This window comes from Tamandua tetradactyla, chromosome 25, assembly GCF_023851605.1.
Source record: "Tamandua tetradactyla isolate mTamTet1 chromosome 25, mTamTet1.pri, whole genome shotgun sequence".
NCBI lineage: Eukaryota > Metazoa > Chordata > Mammalia > Pilosa > Myrmecophagidae > Tamandua > Tamandua tetradactyla.
Genome location: NC_135351.1, coordinates 18,207,701 through 18,227,333, shown reverse-complemented (window position 1 = coordinate 18,227,333; position 19,633 = coordinate 18,207,701). Strand labels below are relative to the sequence as shown.

Here is a 19,633-nt window from a genome sequence, read left to right as displayed (position 1 = left end):
ACCCAGATGGGGAATATCAGAAATTAGTAAAGGGGTTCCACAAATTGTAATCGCTATTACGAGGAAACTATTATCTTCTAAAATTTCTTCATGGACAGTCATGTTTTAAAGCAAAGAGATCTTATTACAAAGACCCTCCGTTTTTTCTCTTCATATATCAAAAACTTACAGAAGTTATGTAAGTTTCTGCGCTAAGACATGATATGATCTATTTAGCTTCTAAAACACAGGTCAAGAGATGAGTGAAAAAAATATGAATTGAAGAAACAAATAAACAACAGGGGGGACAAAGAGTAAAATAAATTCGGTAGATGGAAATACAAGTAGTCAACGAGAGCGAGGGGTACGGTGTATGGTATGTATGAGTTCTTTTCTTTTTTCTTATTTCTTTTTCTGGGTGATGCAAAAGTTCTAAAAATTATCATGGTGATGAATACATAAGTATGTGACGATATTGTAAGCCACTGATTGTATACCATGTATAGAATGTATGTGTGTCACCTGCCATGCTGGAGATCTGGGTTTGATTCCCAGTGCCTGCCCATGCAAAAAAATAAAAAATAATAATAACGTATGTGTATGAAGATTTCTCAATTAAAAAAAATATAGATATATATAAAAAAGTTTATAGAAGTTAGAACATGGGTATGAACTCACCCTGAGTACTGACCAAAAAAAAAAAATCACTCCTTTCCTAAAACCCCATCATGCTATCAATTTCTAGAACATGCCCATAATACCGAGGACTTCAAAAGCTATGGAGGCAAGAACATATAAAATAAGCACATAGTCTGAATTTCAAATAATTAAATTTGTAATTTATGTCTTAAAATAGTTGATTGCTATCGAAACGTACCCAAACATTAAAAATAAGGAAAAGAGATTATTCATTTCAACTAAAAATAGAGAAAATACAGTAAATTAGAATTTAAAAGTAACAGTGTTTATTTTTGCTACCTATTCTGGCAGCAAGACCCCCTCCTAACTTAAAACACTCAGAACGTGTTAGAAATGGATGTTTTAGCATGATCTCACTTTTTAACCACCAATATTAATTCAAATGGGTAAATATTATAATTAAAAAAATGAAATATGGAAGTACTATACAAATATGGATGATTGAAAAATAATTTTGACATGGGGAAAGAGTTTCAAAACATGACACAAAAGGTGCATGCTAACAAAAAACTTCTATATGGAAAAAAAATCACTATAAACAAAATCCAAAGACAAACTTGAAAAAATTTTCCAAAGTATATGACAAACATATGGTTAATATCTATAATACACAAAGAGCTCTTTATAGCTCAATAATGAAAAGCATAAAAGAACAAAATGACAAAGCATATAAACAGGAAATTCAAAAAGAATACAAAGAAATAACCAATGATAATCTCATTTATTTAGTCACTAGTGAGAGAAATGATTTTACTAATCAAAGAATGCAAATGAAATGTCAGATTATATCTATCATCTTGTCACAGATGAAAAAATTAGCAACAAGATGTTAAGGAAGTAGGGAAATGGATACTGCCATGTATTTATTGATTGTAATTTAAACTTATCTAACCTTTCTGCATAACTGTTGTCCAATACATACAAAATTTAAAACATGCCCTCTCAATTGCCAACTCCCCATAGCCTAAGTTTTGTAAATTAATTTTCTCATAAGTGCAAAGATATATGCACCTGAGTAAGCACGCAGTGTTAAGTAAGCACCAAAGTAAGTTAAATAAGTACCTGAGTGTTTATTATATTATTTTAATTTTATTCTGTTTTAGGATTTAAAAAAAAATGTATATGTATCATAATTCAAGGGTCAAAGAGGTCTCCAGGGCTTGTTACTAAAAACAGCAACCTTTGATCATCTCTGTCCATTTCCTACTCCCCAGACCTCTCAATAATTTTAGTTGATTCTTTGGGTAACTTTAAATTACAAGTTATATGCCTACGTCTTGACTTCTCAGTTTTAGGAATGACCAATTGATTTCCCAATTGGGCATGAACTCCTCACTCTCTTTCACTACCCAACCCAGGACATACACACTTTACACTCTCCTCCATCCCCCAATATGTTTTTTTCTTAATCATAATTTAGTTTGGATCAATATGCAGTATGTACTTTATTTTTACTCTGTAAATGCTAATCATAAGTTAGCCATCTGGTATAATGTGATTTGTTTTCATTCCTTGCCCCAAATTTATTTTCTTTGTTAATAATTAACCTTTTTTGTTTGTTTCGGTGCGTCTCATCTTCTATGTACTTATCACCACTTTGTCTCAAACTTTCTTTCATTTATGTAAGTCAGTAGCTTGAGAAAACCTGATAATGCCCCTTTTGGAGGAAATAGTTGGGGACTCCAGAACATGTGGTTGCAGATATTTATCAGGTAGGTAAGGGTCTCCTCTCACGGACTAGGCCAGAGGTTCAGAGAATACCTCGAGTGCTAGCTCTTCCACTTTCCAGCTGTTGAATTATCTCATCTCTGAGAACCTTACTTTCTTCATCTGAAAGGTGGAACAGTAGTACTGCCTGCATTGTAGTTTTATTGTAAGAAATGATGCGTAGGGCGGTGCGATGGTGGCTCAGTGGCAGAATTCTCACCTGCCATGCTGGAGACCCAGGTTCAATTCTCAGCGCCTACCCATACAAAAAAAAGCAAAAGAGAGAGAAATAATGCTTAAATGAGTACTGGTGTTCAACACCCAATATATACTTAAAATATATACTTAAAAGCTGTTCTTTTTATTATTCTATGAGAGCAAAAGTAGTAGGAATTCAAGAAACTCATCTCCATCCTGAAATTTGTTCCCTTACATTTTTTTCCTGAATAAGCAACACATATTCATTGGTAGAAAATTTGGAAAGTACTTTAAAGTTTAAAGCACAAAAGAAAATTCCCTACAATTTCACTATGTCGAGGCAACTACTGTTAACTTTTTGACATATTTTATACCATTTTTTCCTATATATATTTTTTAATTTATCATGATTAAGATTTTGAATTCTGCATTTTTGTTGTTGTCGACATATCACAAACATTTCAACATATCATTAACATATCTCTGTAAGCATATTTTACAATGAAAACTGCATGGTATTCTACTATATTGCTATAGGGCAACTGATCACCCCCAATTGCCTAAGGTTGAAGGGGGTTTTGGGAACACAAAACTTTTTCTGGAAAGTCCTGGGCAAACCAGGATAAACTGGTCACTTTGATTTTATAGACCCCTATAACTGGATAATTAGGTTGTTTCCATTTCTTAGCCCAATAGATAGCACTGATATAGATATTTTTAGCACATAATGCTTTTTCAAATGGCTTTATATTACCTTTCCTCCTCCAACATCTCGACCATAAAGGCATTATCTTTTGGTCTACATTTTTCTTTTTACACAGAACCTGGATCAGTTATAAAGATGCCCAGTAAATATGGTAACAATGAACCCATTGATTGGTTGTTTAGTATCTTGGGTGAGAAAGGAATATAAGTAATATCACAAACCCAGCAACATGCACGGAGCTGTGTATAAACAGAGAATTTCCAAATTAGTTGGTATTTTCCATTCTTTCCTCTGCTCCCAGCCCTTTCTGAAAAAGAATCTTTAGAGATGTACTTCACAAGCAGATGGTAAAAGGATGTTCATCATTCCAGAATATTCTAAGAGGTGCTTCATTTCTGTCCTTATGTTTAAAGTGGCTTTTCCTGAAATAAGAACAAAAACTAATCAAATCATTTTTTAGACTGTTTAAGGCTCTAAAATGATGTGTGACATTTTTTTTTTCTGCTTGTTCACTCCACATCGGGTAATTATGAAGATGCCCTAAATTTTACTGGTTTTGTGGGTATTTCATAAGTGGTCATAAATTGATGGGTTCTAAGGGATATTGGTCATATTTTGGAAGCTATTATGAAGCTGTGATAGACGTTTCCATTCAGATCAATTCTATACCCACCCTCTTGCTTGTGCTGAGTGCATTTTTGGATGTTGTGTCTTAAAAAAAAAAGTAATATGTAGGGTTTGTCTCTAAGACTTTGATAAAAACACACTAGAGGAATAGACAAAAGGGGGCTATTATTCCTGGTGCTTGTTTCCCAATTAATCAACAGTGAAAGTCCTGCCCTTTTCTCACCCCACTCTCAGGCTGGGAGACCACCTAGGGTCACACACTTTGATATTTGAATCAGGCTACTTCTCTGATATTTATATATATGGAAATACTACAGAAACTCAATTTGACCTCAGGGGTCTGTTTTAACGTTTGAATAGAATATTACGTAGAAGGTAATTCAAGAGGGGTGGTCAAGACTCTCCCCCAGGACATCTGAGGGAATAAATGATAAGGGGCAAAGGGTGTCCAACCTATCTATTTTTAATCCTTTCCAGCAAAGGAGGCAATGCAACTTCCCTCAGTTTTCCATTCTAGTGTTAAATGGCCATTACAATGAATAGATCTTCTTTGAGTCTTTCTACCATCTATTTAGAGTTTAAAGATTTTTCTGGATTATTAATGCCTTTTTTTTTTTTTAAGTTACAGTTCAGTAGCTTTGGAATCAGAATTACTAATAGAAGTTTGGGGAGAAGGCAAGAGTGATAAAAACTTTTGGGAAACATATTAGTTACCTTCTGCTTTGACTGAGAATATTGTGACTTGGATTTCAGTTTCCAGAGGACAAGCACAGATTAGAGCTTCAATTGTTTAAGAATTTTTGCCGTTATTTGAAATGTACACATTAAACATACATGATTGCTGAGACAAAGGAAACATATGAGGAATGGATGCCAAAAACACACAGCCTCTCACAAGGTCAATTATGTTTTAAAAGCAACAGAATACTTTTTATAACGTGTTCTTCTAATGTACTCACTGGCAGAAACAATTCAGGATGTGCAAAGGGAATTCCAAAAAATCAGTTGTGTTATTACAATTTGTCTCCAAATAGATCATGTAATATATTTTGTCTAAACAGGATTTGGGGGGAAAATGCCTTAGTCTTTGCTGATTAAACCAATAAGCATTATTCAATAGTAATTTGGGGTTGTTGAACAGATCATTCCTTCCTTAGGAGGAAGAAGAAAGCTTTTCTCTCCTATCAATACTATCTTCCACGTTGAACTCAACGTAAGCTCTCATTTTGTGTGGTCAGGACCAACAAGATCAGAATTTCAGATGTCTATGGAATTTCTCACAGTAATATTTATTTGATCCCATACAGTTATTTATGACTATGGTAGTCTCTATAAGAGTCACACCAACTGCCAGACATGTGATTGAGGCTATCTGAAACCCTCCAGCCCCAGTCTACCAGTCCACATCACTGGCCCACTTGAGCAGAAAAAGAACCTCCAGGCTGAGCCCAGCCCAAATTGCTGATGGGCAGAATTGGGAGCAAATAACATGGTTGTCCTTTTAAGCTACTACTACCTGTTGAGGAAGTTGGCTGTGCAGTAATGGATAATTGATACAGAACATCCTAGGCAGAGGGGAAAGCCCTCTGAGAGGAGGGATCATAGCTTAGTAAGATGGACTGAAAACAAAGCCAATATACTTGGACATAGCAAAGATCAAGTGTTGCTCAATGAGACTAGTGAGATGGAGGCCAGGCAATGTGGGATCTTATAGGCCCCCATTAAGGGGGTTATCTTTTTTTTTTCCCCTTTTCTTTTTTTAAAAATCAATTTATTTTTTATTTATGATACATAACCACATACAAACCCAAACATTCTTATCATATGATCATTCTGTTCTTGTTCTATAATCAATAACTCACACTATCATCACATAGTTGTATATTTATCATCATGATCATTTCTTAGACCATCTGCATCTATTCAGAAAAAAGCAATAAAAAGAAAACAGAAAAAAATTCATACATACCATACCCCTTGCCCCTCCCCTTCACCCATCACCAGCATTTCAATCTACTAAATTTATTTTAACATTTGTTTCCCCTATTATTTATTTATTTTTAATCCATATGTTTTACTTGGCCATATGTTTTACTTTGTCTACTTTGATAAGGCTGTCGAAAGGAGCATCAGACACAAGGCTCTCACAACCACACAGTCACAGTGTGACAGCCATATCATCATACAATTATCTTCAAGAAACAAGGCCACCGGAGCACAGCTCCACATTTTCAGGCAGCTCCCTCCAGCCTCTCCATTACACCTTAACTAAACAGGTGATATCTATTTAATGGGTAAGAATAACCTCCAGAAAGGGGTTATCTTTTATTTTAGATGCGAATCACTCTGAGGACAGTGTGGAGGGTGATTTGAAGGTTGCAGGACCGGATGCCATCAGAGCCAGAGGGAAATTATTGCAGAAGCCTAGGTGATGGTGACTAGACTTGGGTCATGGTGATTTAGAGAGAAGTGGACAGTGAATGAAAAGTTTAGAGGGTAAAAACTTTATGATGGATTGGAAAGTGGTAGGGTGGAGAGTTTTGAAGAAGAGGATAGTAGCTTGTACTTCCGATAAGTGGTGGGGTCTGTCACTGAAGATGGAAAAAGTGGAAGAGTTCAGTGAGGATCAGGGTTACGTGAACCAAGGCATTTGGTTCTGAGCTTATTGAGTTTGAGGTGCCTTTTAGATGTCTAAAAAGAGAAGCCAAGTAGGCAACTGAAGGTGATTGGTAATCGAATCATGTCCCCCAGAAAAGACATGTTTTAGGCTTAATGAACACAATTTTCAATAGGACCGTTGAAGATGTTATTATTAGTCATGGTGCGGACTGATTTGCAAATAGGACCTTTGAAGGACCTATTTAGATGAGGCCAAAATGAATCAGGGTGGGCCTTAATCCAAATGGCTGAAGTCCTTATGAGCAAAGGAAATTTGGCAGAGAAGGCAGTAGAAGGTAGAAGTCAGAAGAAACCAGAGAATGTAGCAGATTACCATGCGATAGAGGTAGAGAGGCAAACCAAGAAACCCCAGGGATTGTAGCAACCCAGTACCATAATGGGACAAAGCATAGTCTGTCAAGACCTTAATTTTGAACTTCTAATCTCCAGAACTGTGGAACAATAAATTCCTGTTGCTTAACCAACCAGTATATAGTATTTGTCATAGCAGCCTTGCCAAACTAAGACAGATATACAAGTCTGGAATTCAAAGGAGATGTTTTCTTTTTGGAACCCATGTCTATCTCCTAAAAATTTGGATGAATCTTTTTATCTCAAAATATTTTTTTGAAGCATTTTCAAACCTATGGGAAAGTAGAAAGAATATTACATTAAACAACCTACAGACCATTCTCTTAGTTCCACCAATTCTTTACCTTTTGCCATGTTTGCTTTATTTTGTTCTCTCTATATAATTATACAGATTTTTGCTAAATCGTCTGAAAGTATGTTGCTGATATCATAACAATCCCCCCCCACTCTGCCCTGCTAATACTTGAGTCTGCATCTCCTAAGAAAAGAGACCTTCTTCTACCTAACCACAACATTTTAACACCCAAGGAAATTAATACTAATTTAATGATATAATCTAATATATACTTTATATTAAATATCCCCAATTGTCCCACAAATATCATCAACATAACTTATATAGCTTTTTTCTCTCCTGATCTAGAATCCAATCAAGGTTCACACATTATAGTTGATGGTTCTGATTTTTTTGGGTTTCCAAGTTTTCTTCAAGAACTCATACAAAATATTCCAGGGGAAGTGAGTTTTAATCCTTTCTCCTCTTCTTTGTCCTAATTAATCTGGAAGTAATGTCACTCATAGCTTACTTTGCTATGTAAAGCAACTACACACAATCAATCACAGATTATTCTTCTTCTAGTATTTTTGGTGAGATATTTCAAACACTTTTTGGAAAAAAACCTCTGAGGTTCTGATAACCTTGCTTGTGTTCCTTTCAATGGTCACAACCCCTCTACTGAGATCACTTGTTTTCTCATTAACTCTGATCCTTTCTTGAAGAAACTGCTCAAAATTGGCAGCATCCATGATTCCATCTTCTACAGGGTGGATGTGGTCAAGGGTGAAACTTCAGAACCTGCTTCTTTTTTTTTTTGTTCGCCTTCACCACAAGCTTTTTCATGGACACCATGGAGCCAGAAAAGCTCAGATTGATTTTTAAAATAAAAATGAAGTCAAATAAATTGATTTTTGCCTGTGATTGAGAATCTTTTTGTGAACATCACAAGTTCCCCTACAATAGATGCTCCCTGGGCTTGGAAATATGATTATATTATAGTGGAAAGAGAACTAGGCTAAGCAGTAAGCATTTTGGATTCTAGGCCCACCACTAATTATCTGCACAAGCTCACATAAGTCACTTATTTTGTCCTCTGGGCCTTGTTTTATCACCTGCAAAAACTGTGTGGTATGATAAGAAAATAAGTGCCTGAAGATCTAATCCCAGTCTTGCTTCTGTACTAATTTTATGAACTTGAGCAAACTCTTTGCTTTCTAGTTCATTTATGAATTGATGTGAGAAATTTGCACTGAGTGCTTACCAAGTACCCTTGTGAATAAGACTCCACTCCTGTCTTCATAGAGCATAGGATATAGTTTAGGAAGCAGACAGGACTACAGTAGTCACAAAAGTAAATAATTGATTTCAACCCTGGTAAGTGCTCTGAGGAGAAGAGCTGTAATGAAAATAATAGAGAGGACAAATCTATATGGGAGGTGGTTGGGGTTAGAGAGGAGAGATGGAAAATCCAAGGAAGGGTCTTAAGGAGACAAGAGGCATGAGTAGGAGTTGGCCAGGTGAAATGTGGGAAGATTTCTCTATTAGAGCTAGTTTTTCTTTCTTTCTTTTTGTCTGTTTTTCATTCCTTCCTTTCTTGCTTTTCAACTTAGTGAAAGTGAAATGTATATGGTACAGAGTGATAGAGGTCTCTTCCTAGATGTTCTCTGCCCTACTTATGTCATAGAATCCCATTGTTACATAATAAGACTACATTTCCAACAACCTCTCAGCAAGCTTTGCTAACTTTTTGCATTGCTTTAGGACATCTAAGTTTAGTTCAAACTCCCCCTCCATTGAGTGTTCATGTTGAAGGAATTCAGATTCTGAACTCGGGTTTTATAGTGCTTTCTGAGCTGTGAAGCATCTTATTAAGCAACAGTTGAAGTGATCAAGGCTGTGTATCTCTGCCTCCACCCTGCCCCACAAACCCAAATTCCATGGGATGAATGACTTTTACTGAGATATCAGTATAGGGGTTCTTGATTTTTTTTTTTTTAAACATGGGCAGGCACCGGGAATACAACTTGGGTCTCTGGCATGCAGGTGAGAATTCTGCCACTGAGCCACTGTTACACCGCCTGGGTTCTTGATTTTTACTATTCTTTCATATTATAAACAAAAATGTAAACATGAATACCATAAAAATTAAAGAATCTGAAGAACATATGAAAATTATTCATGGACCCTATCATGTAAACAGAACTGGCTGAGGCACTACAATTTTCATTAGTGTTGTAAGGAATACCTAAATACCACTAAAGGGTATTAAACTAATCTATAGACATGTATACACACAAACACATGCAGCCTACCATCTATTTCTCTAGAATATAACTGGACTTACAGTGGGATTAGGACTAATCATAGAAATAGAGTATGGGAAACTTGGTCGCGTCATCCTAAATTCATTCATATGCGGGTGAGTCCAAGAGTTTGCCTGGTACTATTTTTTGCCATAGCTGGAGGGATTCATCCTGTGGTACAGAGAAAGTCAGCTGGAGAGTTCCACGTGGAATCTTATAATCAGATTTGTGCTCAGGTTGAGTTGATTCTGAAAAGAATCCAGTCAAATAAAAGCAATGCATTAGAGAATAATACTCTGAGCAAAAGATTTTGTGAAACAGCACAAATCCATTCCATATAAACAGTCAATAGGACATTCCATTACTACTTGTCAAATACCTGTAGGGTGAGGGGGACTTTTGAGGGGGAAAAATGGGTGTTAATGTGGGGTCACCCCAATGCATTTCCATTAAGACCAAAGTTTGCTGTAAAAACATTGCTTTTGAATACTCGCTTAAGATTTTTATCAAATTGGTCACTATAAGAATAACAGTAAAAGGAGATTTGATCTTGGGATTTGATTTTAACCCCCCGCTGTTCATTCCCATGGTATGCAAAGCTTTTTGTCTTAGTTTGCCAGGCTGCTGTGACAGCTTAAGCAACAAGCACTTATCAGGTTTTGGAGGCTAGAGGTACAAAGTCAAGGTATCTACAAGGCCAAGCTTTCTCTCCAAAGTCTGTAACGTTCTAGTGCTGGCTTGCTGCAAGCAAGGGGGATCCTTGGCCTGCATCTCTGCCTTGGCCACATGGCCATGTCTCTTTCAACTCCTCCTGAGGCTTTTTTTTCCTGATTCAGTCAGAAATTCCTCCCTAAGGACTCCAGTTATAAAGATTAAGGCCTGACCTCATTCAGGTGGCCACACCTAAATAGGATCTTACAAGGTCCTACTCACAAATGAGTTCACACTTTAACTAATAATGCATCTTCAAAGGGTCCTATGTTCAAATGAGTTCTCACCCACAGGAACACAGATGAAGAGTGTGTTTGTTGGGGTACATCATTCAACCTGCCACACTCTTGTAAGTCTGCATCTGGCTTCTGTCTCTCTCAAGCCTCATGTCTTAACACTTGCCTACTCTCACTCTGTTCTCCAGATTTACTGAACTAGAGTTGTCTGTGCTCTTGCAGAAGTTGCTCACTCTTACTGGGAAGCTTGTTTCCTTTTTTTTTTTTTTTCTTTCTGATCCTTTAAGATTTAAAGTAAACATTGTCTTTTCTATAAAACCTTCTCTGAATCCCCCAGTCTGGGATGTCTATTCCCCTTCCATGATCCCATATCACCCTGTGCTGTTTCCATGATTATTCCATCTCACAGTTTTGACAAATTGCAAGGATATATAATAACCACAATGCAAAACATTTAGCATCTCACCTATTTAATTATTGTTCAATAATAGCAGATTATAGTATTTATCAACTATATTATGATCGTTCTTACCAGTCTGCCTTTCCAGATCATAAGATCCTTAAAGATAGGAACCACATCTTTTAGATGTATGCTTCCAGAGCCTAGCAGCATGTGGTTTCACCAAAAGCTAAAGAAAGAATGGATAATTCATGGAACCCTAGAGTGTGAATGAAACTTAGGGGAACACTGAGTCCAGTGTCATTGAGCTTATGTATTTGAGATGCATTGCACAATTCCTGCACATAGTAGGATTCTCTAAATGTTAGTTCTTTTCCTCTTATTCTTTATTTTACAGAGAAGAGAATTGAGGCCCATAGAGGTGAAGTAATTGACTCAGAGTTAAACAGCTTAGTAACAGAAGAGACAAACACCGTATCTTCTGGTCTAGTGAATCCTTTTTTCCTATAACATGGGAAGCATGGAATGTGGGAATGACCCTTGACTCCAGTAGTAATAGGTTTACAAATAACTTTTTATTATGGAAAGATTCGAACACTTGCAAAAGTAGAGAGAAGAGCGTAATGAACTCTATGTACTCATGGCTCAGCTTCAATAATTATCAAGTCTTTGCCAATCTTTTTTCATCTTTTGGAGAGAATCCTAGACACTGTATCAGGATCTAACTGTATTTTTCACAAAATGCTTTTTCATGTGATTAGTCTCTAGAAAGAATCAACTCATTTGGAAAATATTTCAATTAGGTGAAACCTCAATTCTTCTATCAAAAGGTATTGGAGATCAGATCTTAATACACCATGCTAGTTGCAGACCTTGAGAATCTTGCCAAAGTATGTATGTCAAAATGGAAGTAATAGCTGATTTGGTTTAACCTCTACATATCAGTAGGTTTCTCCCAACCCTTATTTCTCCACTGGGTGTTCATATCCCTATATTATTATACTCAACCTTTCTACTTGGCCTTCCATCTCTGTACCTCTACGTCAACATTTGTGCTCTTTTTTGTATAGTTTTCACTTCCCAGAACGCTTTCTTTTCTCTCAAATCTGTCCATCCTTCAAGACCCTTTTCGGGAATTTTATCATCCCTGAAGTCTTCTTGGATGATCTGACCTTTAGAATGAGATTTCATTTATAGTCATAGTGCAGTTTTGCACTTTATTATTATTTGTTTCACATGTATCAGTTCCCCCTCGTTAATAAGATCGGAATTTCCTTGAAGGCAAGGCCTATCATAAAACATTTTTTGGAGGTAGGATATTTGCTCCTATTCTCCTGTCCCCATCTGAAATCCACTAACCATATGGAGGGCAATTAAGCTGCTCATCTTAGATATGGGGTCATTTGTAGACTCCTACAGTAGTATAGATGAACCTATGCAGTGGTCTTGCCAAAAACATCACATCTGAATCTGATCCACTCTCTTGATCTAACTTTCAACTGTCAAGAAGGCAGAGAATGGAGGCTACCACAAGGATATGAGCAGCAAAATATGGACTATCAGAAACTTTACTGGGAAAAGTTACTTCAAGAAATAATTTGCAGTAGGGGGGAAATTGCAGTGGGGGAAAAACAGATGGGGAGGAACATATAGATGAAAAAGATGTGACATATATGTCAACCAACCAGTGTGTGGGCCATGTGTTCATTCTGGTTCAGGCAAACAAACTGAATAGAATTTATGACATTTATGAGATAATTAAACACTTAGTGAATAGTTTATGATAGGGAGGGGTTTTTTTAAGGGTTATAATTGTATTGTGCTCTGTTAAAAAAAGAGAGGCCTTATCTTTTAGAGATGCACACTGAGATATTTACAGATGAAATGATAAAGTGGCTGGGATTTCTTCAAGATAAATGGGGGTGGGCATGGATGGGGTCGAGCTGAAATAAGGCTGTACAGCCTAGGTCACTGAAATAAGATTAATTAGGAATTATTAATTGTTACAGCTGGGTAACAGGTACATAGGGGTCATTATAATATTATATCTACTTTTATCTATGCTGGGCATTTTTTCATAAGGAAAAGTTTAATAAAACAGTGTATCTGGAAGGGAATATGTTGATTATTTAATACCTCTCTCCTTTCTTTCCCTCCCTTGCCTTTTGCAGATGAGGACGTTTGTGGTCCAGGGGAGAGAAGGTGTCCGTTCTCTGCAGAGATAAGACTGGAGCCTGTGCAAAACTGTTTACACTGGCACTTCGTGCCAGTGATGCACTGCTGAGGTTGCATATAAATCAGGTATCCCTTAGCCACTCTTGTTGATAGATTTATCTGGCTGAGCTGCTTAGAATCTAGGTAGGTATTCGGAATCCAGACACACAAAGTCAGGGGATTTGTCCTTGCGCTGGTTCCTTGCATGCATGAATTTATCCAGCATTACCCAGTCTGCCTCAGGCCTGAGAGGGACCCACACCCAGTAATATGTAGGTGCTGCTTGCAGCGCACCCCTTCTTGGGTTTATCAACTGTCAGGAGGGCTTCAGGTGAAGGAGAAGAGAGAGGACTGGTTTAAAAAACAGCTGCCTTGTATTAAGCTCTGAAAGAGGCTGGCTCATCCTCCAGGGGAATAGAAAGTAAATTGCTTCCCTTTAGGAGTTGAATTAACTCTTTCAGGTCAACAGGATTAATTCAGTGATGACAACCCCATTGTTTCAGGATTTCCCCTATTTTTTTTTTTTTTTTTTAAATGAGTCATGTCTACCCAATGCTACCCAGGCCAAAATTTAACAGAACTGATTGGTAAATTCAGCCAACAACAGGTTTGACTAATTTTTTGTTTTCTTGTTCTTGTGAAGAGATCAAATTGACTGCTTGTTTCAGTACCGAGAAGGCACAAACTCATTAGAGACTGCGGGTAGATGTACCGGCTAATCCTTATTCATTTACAGAGCAAGGATTGTAGTTTCTTCCACACCAGCCCATCAGCCAGTCTTTTGTGTTGCTCTCAAGTTTTAGTTCCTTGTTTCCAATTTGCTACATAATTTCTCTCCAGACTTGTAGCTTCAAGGAAAAGGAGTAACCCTAAGCAAGTTTTAATTGACAGGTTTTAAAACTGGAAAGTTAAACATCTAGACAGGTTAGCAGTTGCATTTAAAAAGCTTTAGAGAAGTTTGCAGTTGAATTGATTTTCAACTTTGCAGGCAGCCGTGTTTATAATTGAATAGCTCCGAAATTAGAAGAAAAGGTCTACTTTTATTTACTTTTATTTGCAAAATATCTCGTCTCCCCTAGCAGTACAGAAGACTGAAGAACTAGGAAAAATAAAGATTAGTTTTTTGCTTTTTTTTTTTTTTTTTAATGAAAAGCATTCTTGGGAGGTTTTAAGGCTTACTCACCTTTTAGCAGAAAAGAAGCGAGCTTGCCTACAACTGGCCTTTCCAAGAAACGCTGCCTAAGACAGGTGAATTGATGCTTGAAGTTGATGGTTCCCATTTGAGAGATAAATTTACTCTGTGAGACCACCCGAGTGTCATTTAGCACCTGGGAAGAGATAATTAAACCAAATATTAGCCTGGTGCCTTGAAAGGGTTAACTTATCTCTCAAGGCCACACACTTTTATTTCTAGAGAGCACTTTATTCACCACCCCCATCTCCCCCTACTCTAGGATGGAGCCCTTTGTCCTGACTGCCCGAGCCCCTCAGCTGGGGCTGTGCAGCTGGACTTCCCAAAGAATTAAGTGCCTTCAGAATCGGGCCCTGTCTGCACAATTCCCCCAAGGAGGCTACAGTCTGTTGAATGTTAGCACGCAAATTTGTCATTTGGGCGGCTGCCGTGTGCTGGTCCACGTAATAAAACCATAAATTTGTAAAGGCAGGAGAGCACTGTTCCTTAGGAGTGTGGACTTTGGAGTCAGACAGGTTTGGGTTTGTACCTCATCCTCACCAGCTGGGTGGCCTGGCCGTGCCATTTAGCTACTGCAGATGTTAGTTTCTTTCTCTATAAAATGGGAATGGCAGGGAGCTAGTACTTGGAGAGACGAAGGACCTCACAAGTGCTTGTAGAACAGGGCCTGGCACAGAGGGATTTTCTGAATGGCTGTTGCGGCTATTGTTGATGGTGTTAGAGTAATTACTATTATTACAAAGCTCTGGGCCCTGCCTCCCTCTCCAGCTTCAGCCTTCTCTCCCTGACCAAACCCTCCACATCTCCGCTGGGAGATCTCCACAGGGTTTTCAAACAAAGCTCACAACACCTTTGTTTATGTTCCTGTGCTGGATTGAAGCTGTTAAGGACCCCCATGGCTTTTTCCCAATCTTCTGGGGCCAGGCCTATTGTTTAGGGTGTAATCTCTGATGAGTTTGTTTCCTGGAGATGTGACACACCCAACTGTGTCCTTTTGATTAAATGGAGATCTGATTCTGCTCATTCCATGTGGGCCTTGATTAGTTTACTGGAGTCTTTTAAAAGGGGAGACATTTTGGAGAAAGCTCAGAGCCAATAAGAGACCCAGATGATTGGAGATGCAGAGAGTAAATGCCCCCAGGGAAGTTGTTTGAAACCAGAAGCCAAAGAACCAGCAGATGCCAGCTTCATGCCTTCCTAGATGACAGAGGTGTTCTGGACCCATTGGCCTTTGTTGAGTCAAAGTGTCTTTCTCTGGATGCCTCAGTTTGGACATTTTTATGGCCTTAGAACTATAAACTTACAATTTAATAAATTTCCCTTTTTAAAAGCCAATCCATTTCTGGTATATTGCATTCCAACAGCATTAACAAACCAAAACAGTTCCCAGTAACCTACAGTCTGTAGGTGCCACCATTATAGTATTTACCATGTGGTTTCTTATAGCTTATCTACCCCACCTTGAAGTTGTGGGAATTAAGTACATTCATGTATGTGGAACACTTAGCTCCATGTCTGGCAAAGAGTAGGCAATCAATGAAGTATAATTTCATTTCACTTATTAAATGACTGTCTCAGTAGACATACTTACATTCAACAAATGCTCACTGAAAGTCCACTGTAAGCAATGATCTCACGTACCCTTCACACCAATCCTCAGAAGTTAATATCATTACCTTTCCCTTTTGCAATGATGGAAATGCAGGCTTGGAAAGGTTAAGTGAGTTGCCCAAAGCCAACTAGAAGTAAGAGGGTCAGACTAGGATGGAAACTTGCATCTGGGATGTTATTAATCTTTGTATTCATAGCACCTGGTAAATGCTCCATAAATATTGAATGAATGCATTGCAGTCAGCTATAATTCTTCATTCTGCCAAGCTGGAGAAGACTGTAGTGAGCTTATTTAGTTCTTTCCTCTGTGCTGGTCATTTACCTGTTTTTTTCCTCAGACCCATCCTTCATATATCCCCTGGTCTGCTCTGGGTCATGCACAAGGACTGACCTCCACAAATTGTATTTCTTACACTCCCTCGACAATTGGCTGCCAGCTAGTTTCAGCCAACCAGCCAACGGGAGGCTGCGCAATGGGAAAATGCAATCATGGAGGGGAGGCAGCCACCGCCAGTGATGCTGCCCCAATCTCCCTTCAGAACCCCCTGTTGGCTGAACATAGCTGGATCTGAGAGCAAACAGAAGCACTGTCTGTCCTCTCTAGACCCAAGATTTTTCCAGTTGGGAACTTTGTTCAGAGACGAAGGTCCTGAATTGGGCTAGGATACCTGGAAAAGAGGTGGTGCTGGTGGTGGGAAGCCTGTACCTTTTGGTGTTCTCTCTGTTATTGGCATACTTAAGTTAACTTTTGCTGGTTGATTGAGGTTTGCAGGGCAAGTCAAAGTGTATTTGAAAACAGGGGTGAATAACATGCCTTTAAGTTGCACATTAAAAGAAGAAAAGCCTCTTTACCCAGTGAAAAATGTCCACTTATCCATGGACATGTATTTATTTCAGACTCCCACTCAAGTGGCCATGGGAACATTGTTCATAAATTTATGGCAGAATGAGACTTGTCAATAGCTTGCCTAATAAATATAGTTTAAAGGGATAGCCAATATCTACCTTAAACCCACAAAGGAATATAAATTTACAGCAAGAGATCAAGACTCTAATGTAGGCAGCAGGAGACAGCTTTAAAGACAATCCCCTGTTGCACCTTGATGATGAAAATCAGTCTTAACTGTGCATTTAATTTCTTTTGTGGGTTCTAAGCAGATCCCCAAAGTTTTATTTGAGGAAGGTTAATCACGATAGTCTTTGGAATCTATAAAGCTTCTAATATTGGGAAGACTCAATAAAAGGTGTTTGTGTGAATAACAATGTTTTGTCTGTTTTAAGTGAGGGTCTATCTTGAGAGAGAGAGAACTGAAAAAAATTCCATCTTTGTAGATATCCTTAAAGAAATTAATATAGGGAAAGACATAGGATTCTTAACTACATGCATTTATAATTTTTAATGCGATTTTATGGAGATATATTCACACACCATATAATTCATTCAAAGTGTATCAGTGGTTCACAGTATCATCATATAGTTGTGCATTCACCGCCACAATTTTAGAACATTTTCATTACTCAAAAAAAAGTAATAAAAATAAAAAAGGACACCCAAGATATCCCATACCCTTTTTCCCCCCACCCCATTTTTTTTTCTTTGTTTTATTACCTATCTACCATGCACTGGATAAAGGGAGTGTCAGTCACAAGGTTTTTACAATCACATGGTCACACAATAAAAGCTATATAGTTGTACAATCATTATCAAAGATCAAGGCTACTAGATTATAGTTCAACAGTTTCAGGTATTTCCTTCTAGCTATTCTAATACACGAGAAACTAAAAAGAAACATCTATGTAATGAGTCAGTAGTCATAATCATTTGTTAGAACTTAATTTCTCAATTATGTCTCCTCCCTCTCATTTGGTCATTCTCTCTCTTTAGGGATACCTGGGCATGACCATTTTAACTTCTGTGGCAATTAGAGTCAGTTGTCAACTTAACCAGGTGAAGCCACCTAATTCTGTTGCTGTGGACATGAGCCAATAGTATGTGAACCTCATCTGTTGCTGATTTACATCTGCAGTTGGCTAGGAGGCATGCCTGCTACAATGAATGACGTTTGATTTAGTTGGCTGGTGCTTAAATGAGAGAGGCAACATAGCACAATCCAAGCAGCTTGACATACATCATCTCAGTACTTGTACCTCAGCCCAGGTCTTTGGAGATGCAGAAGGAAATCGCCCCAGGAAAAGTTGTGGGAACCCAGAGGCCTGGAGAGAAGGCCAGCAGAGACCATCCTGTGCCTTCCCACGTAAGAAGGAACCTCAGTGGAAAGCTAGCTGCCTTTCCTCTGAAGAACTAACAAAATAAATCTCCTTTTATTAAAAGCCAATCTGTCTATGGTGTGTTGTATTCCAGCAGCTTGCAAACTAGAACAACCTGTTTGTGCTGGAAAGGGTTGCTGACCTTTTGGGGTAAAGGAATGAAACTGGTTGATATTTTTGGAGAGACTGGTACCCCTGGGTTTCAGGGCTTATCTGGCCTAGGGACAATTTGGAGGCCTTATGATGAAAAACTGTTATAGAGTCTTAAGTAGAGCTCAGAGTATTCTCTAGGGCTTTCAGGAATACTGTTGATGGGAGTTTGACTTAGTGCAGCTATCTGCAACATCTGGCTGAAGTTTACATAAGAGCAATCTCCAGAATGACCGTTTGAGGCAATTTGAAATCTCTTAGCTACTGAAACTTTATTTTGATTCATTATTCTTCCTTTTGTTCAAGAAGGCATTCTCAATCCCATGATGTCAGGGGTCAGGCTCATCCCTGGGAGTCATGTCCCACGTAGTGGGGAAGGTAGTGAGTTTATTTGCAGAGTTGGCTTAAAGAGAGAAATCTGAGCAACAAAAGAGGCTCTCTGGGGTGATACTTGGGCATAATTATAAGTACACTGAGCTTCGCCATTCAGAAATAATTTTCTGAAAGGCAAGATAGAGAGCTTGACTTATTAAATTGGGAGTTCCTAATGCTTCAGAGAAATCAGGAATTCTCCAGGTGGGGATATTTAACAGTGCCACATTTTTTCCCCCAGTCCCTCAAGGGGACTTTGCAAGTACTTTTTCACTTTCAGCCCCCAATACTCTGGAATATATCAGAGTATTACATTAACCTTTACAGAATAACAAGATCTTATTCCCTATTCTAGGTTCTATGTCATTATGATGTTTAAATAAACTTACTAGATAGGTTGAATTAGATAGTGTGCTATAGGAAATTTAAATTTTGGACCAAATGAACCTCTCTTCCTTTGGTCTTATACAGGAGTTGAAGTTTTAAAATACAGACAATATCATCCTTTACCCTTTACTTTAGTCCTAACCAGATCACCTTCATCCGTATCTCTAACTGAAGTTTGATCTATTTTTCAGCTTCTTTACCAGTTGCTGTATGGAGTAATACTGACTCTCAGAGCTGTAGAACTCCAACTCTAAGTCTTAGGTGTCCCACAGATACCCAAAGTTCCAGAAAACTACCAGATTATACACAAAGAGCACAACATCTCAGAATCTAGAAATAACAGTTGAAAATCAGGAATAGATGTGACTGGTATAAGAGATTACAATCTAGGAACCTTTACAATGTGCCTTACTAAACATTCAGTACTCCTTAATCATTGATTGCCCAATCTCTGCCCACTTTCCATCCCCTGACAACCCATGCACTCAAATTCAATTCTCAGAGTTGAATCTGAGAAAATATGGGATTCATAAGTACAAGCATTTTTAAAAAAAACACTTCCTTAA

At 38.0% G+C, this 19,633-nt stretch overlaps 1 pseudogene; it reads right to left on the bottom strand.

Moving 5' to 3' along the window:
• Positions 1-7,653: 7,653 nt before the first annotated feature.
• LOC143668791 (large ribosomal subunit protein eL22 pseudogene) lies at positions 7,654-8,075 on the bottom strand (annotated as a pseudogene).
• Positions 8,076-19,633: the final 11,558 nt, after the last annotated feature.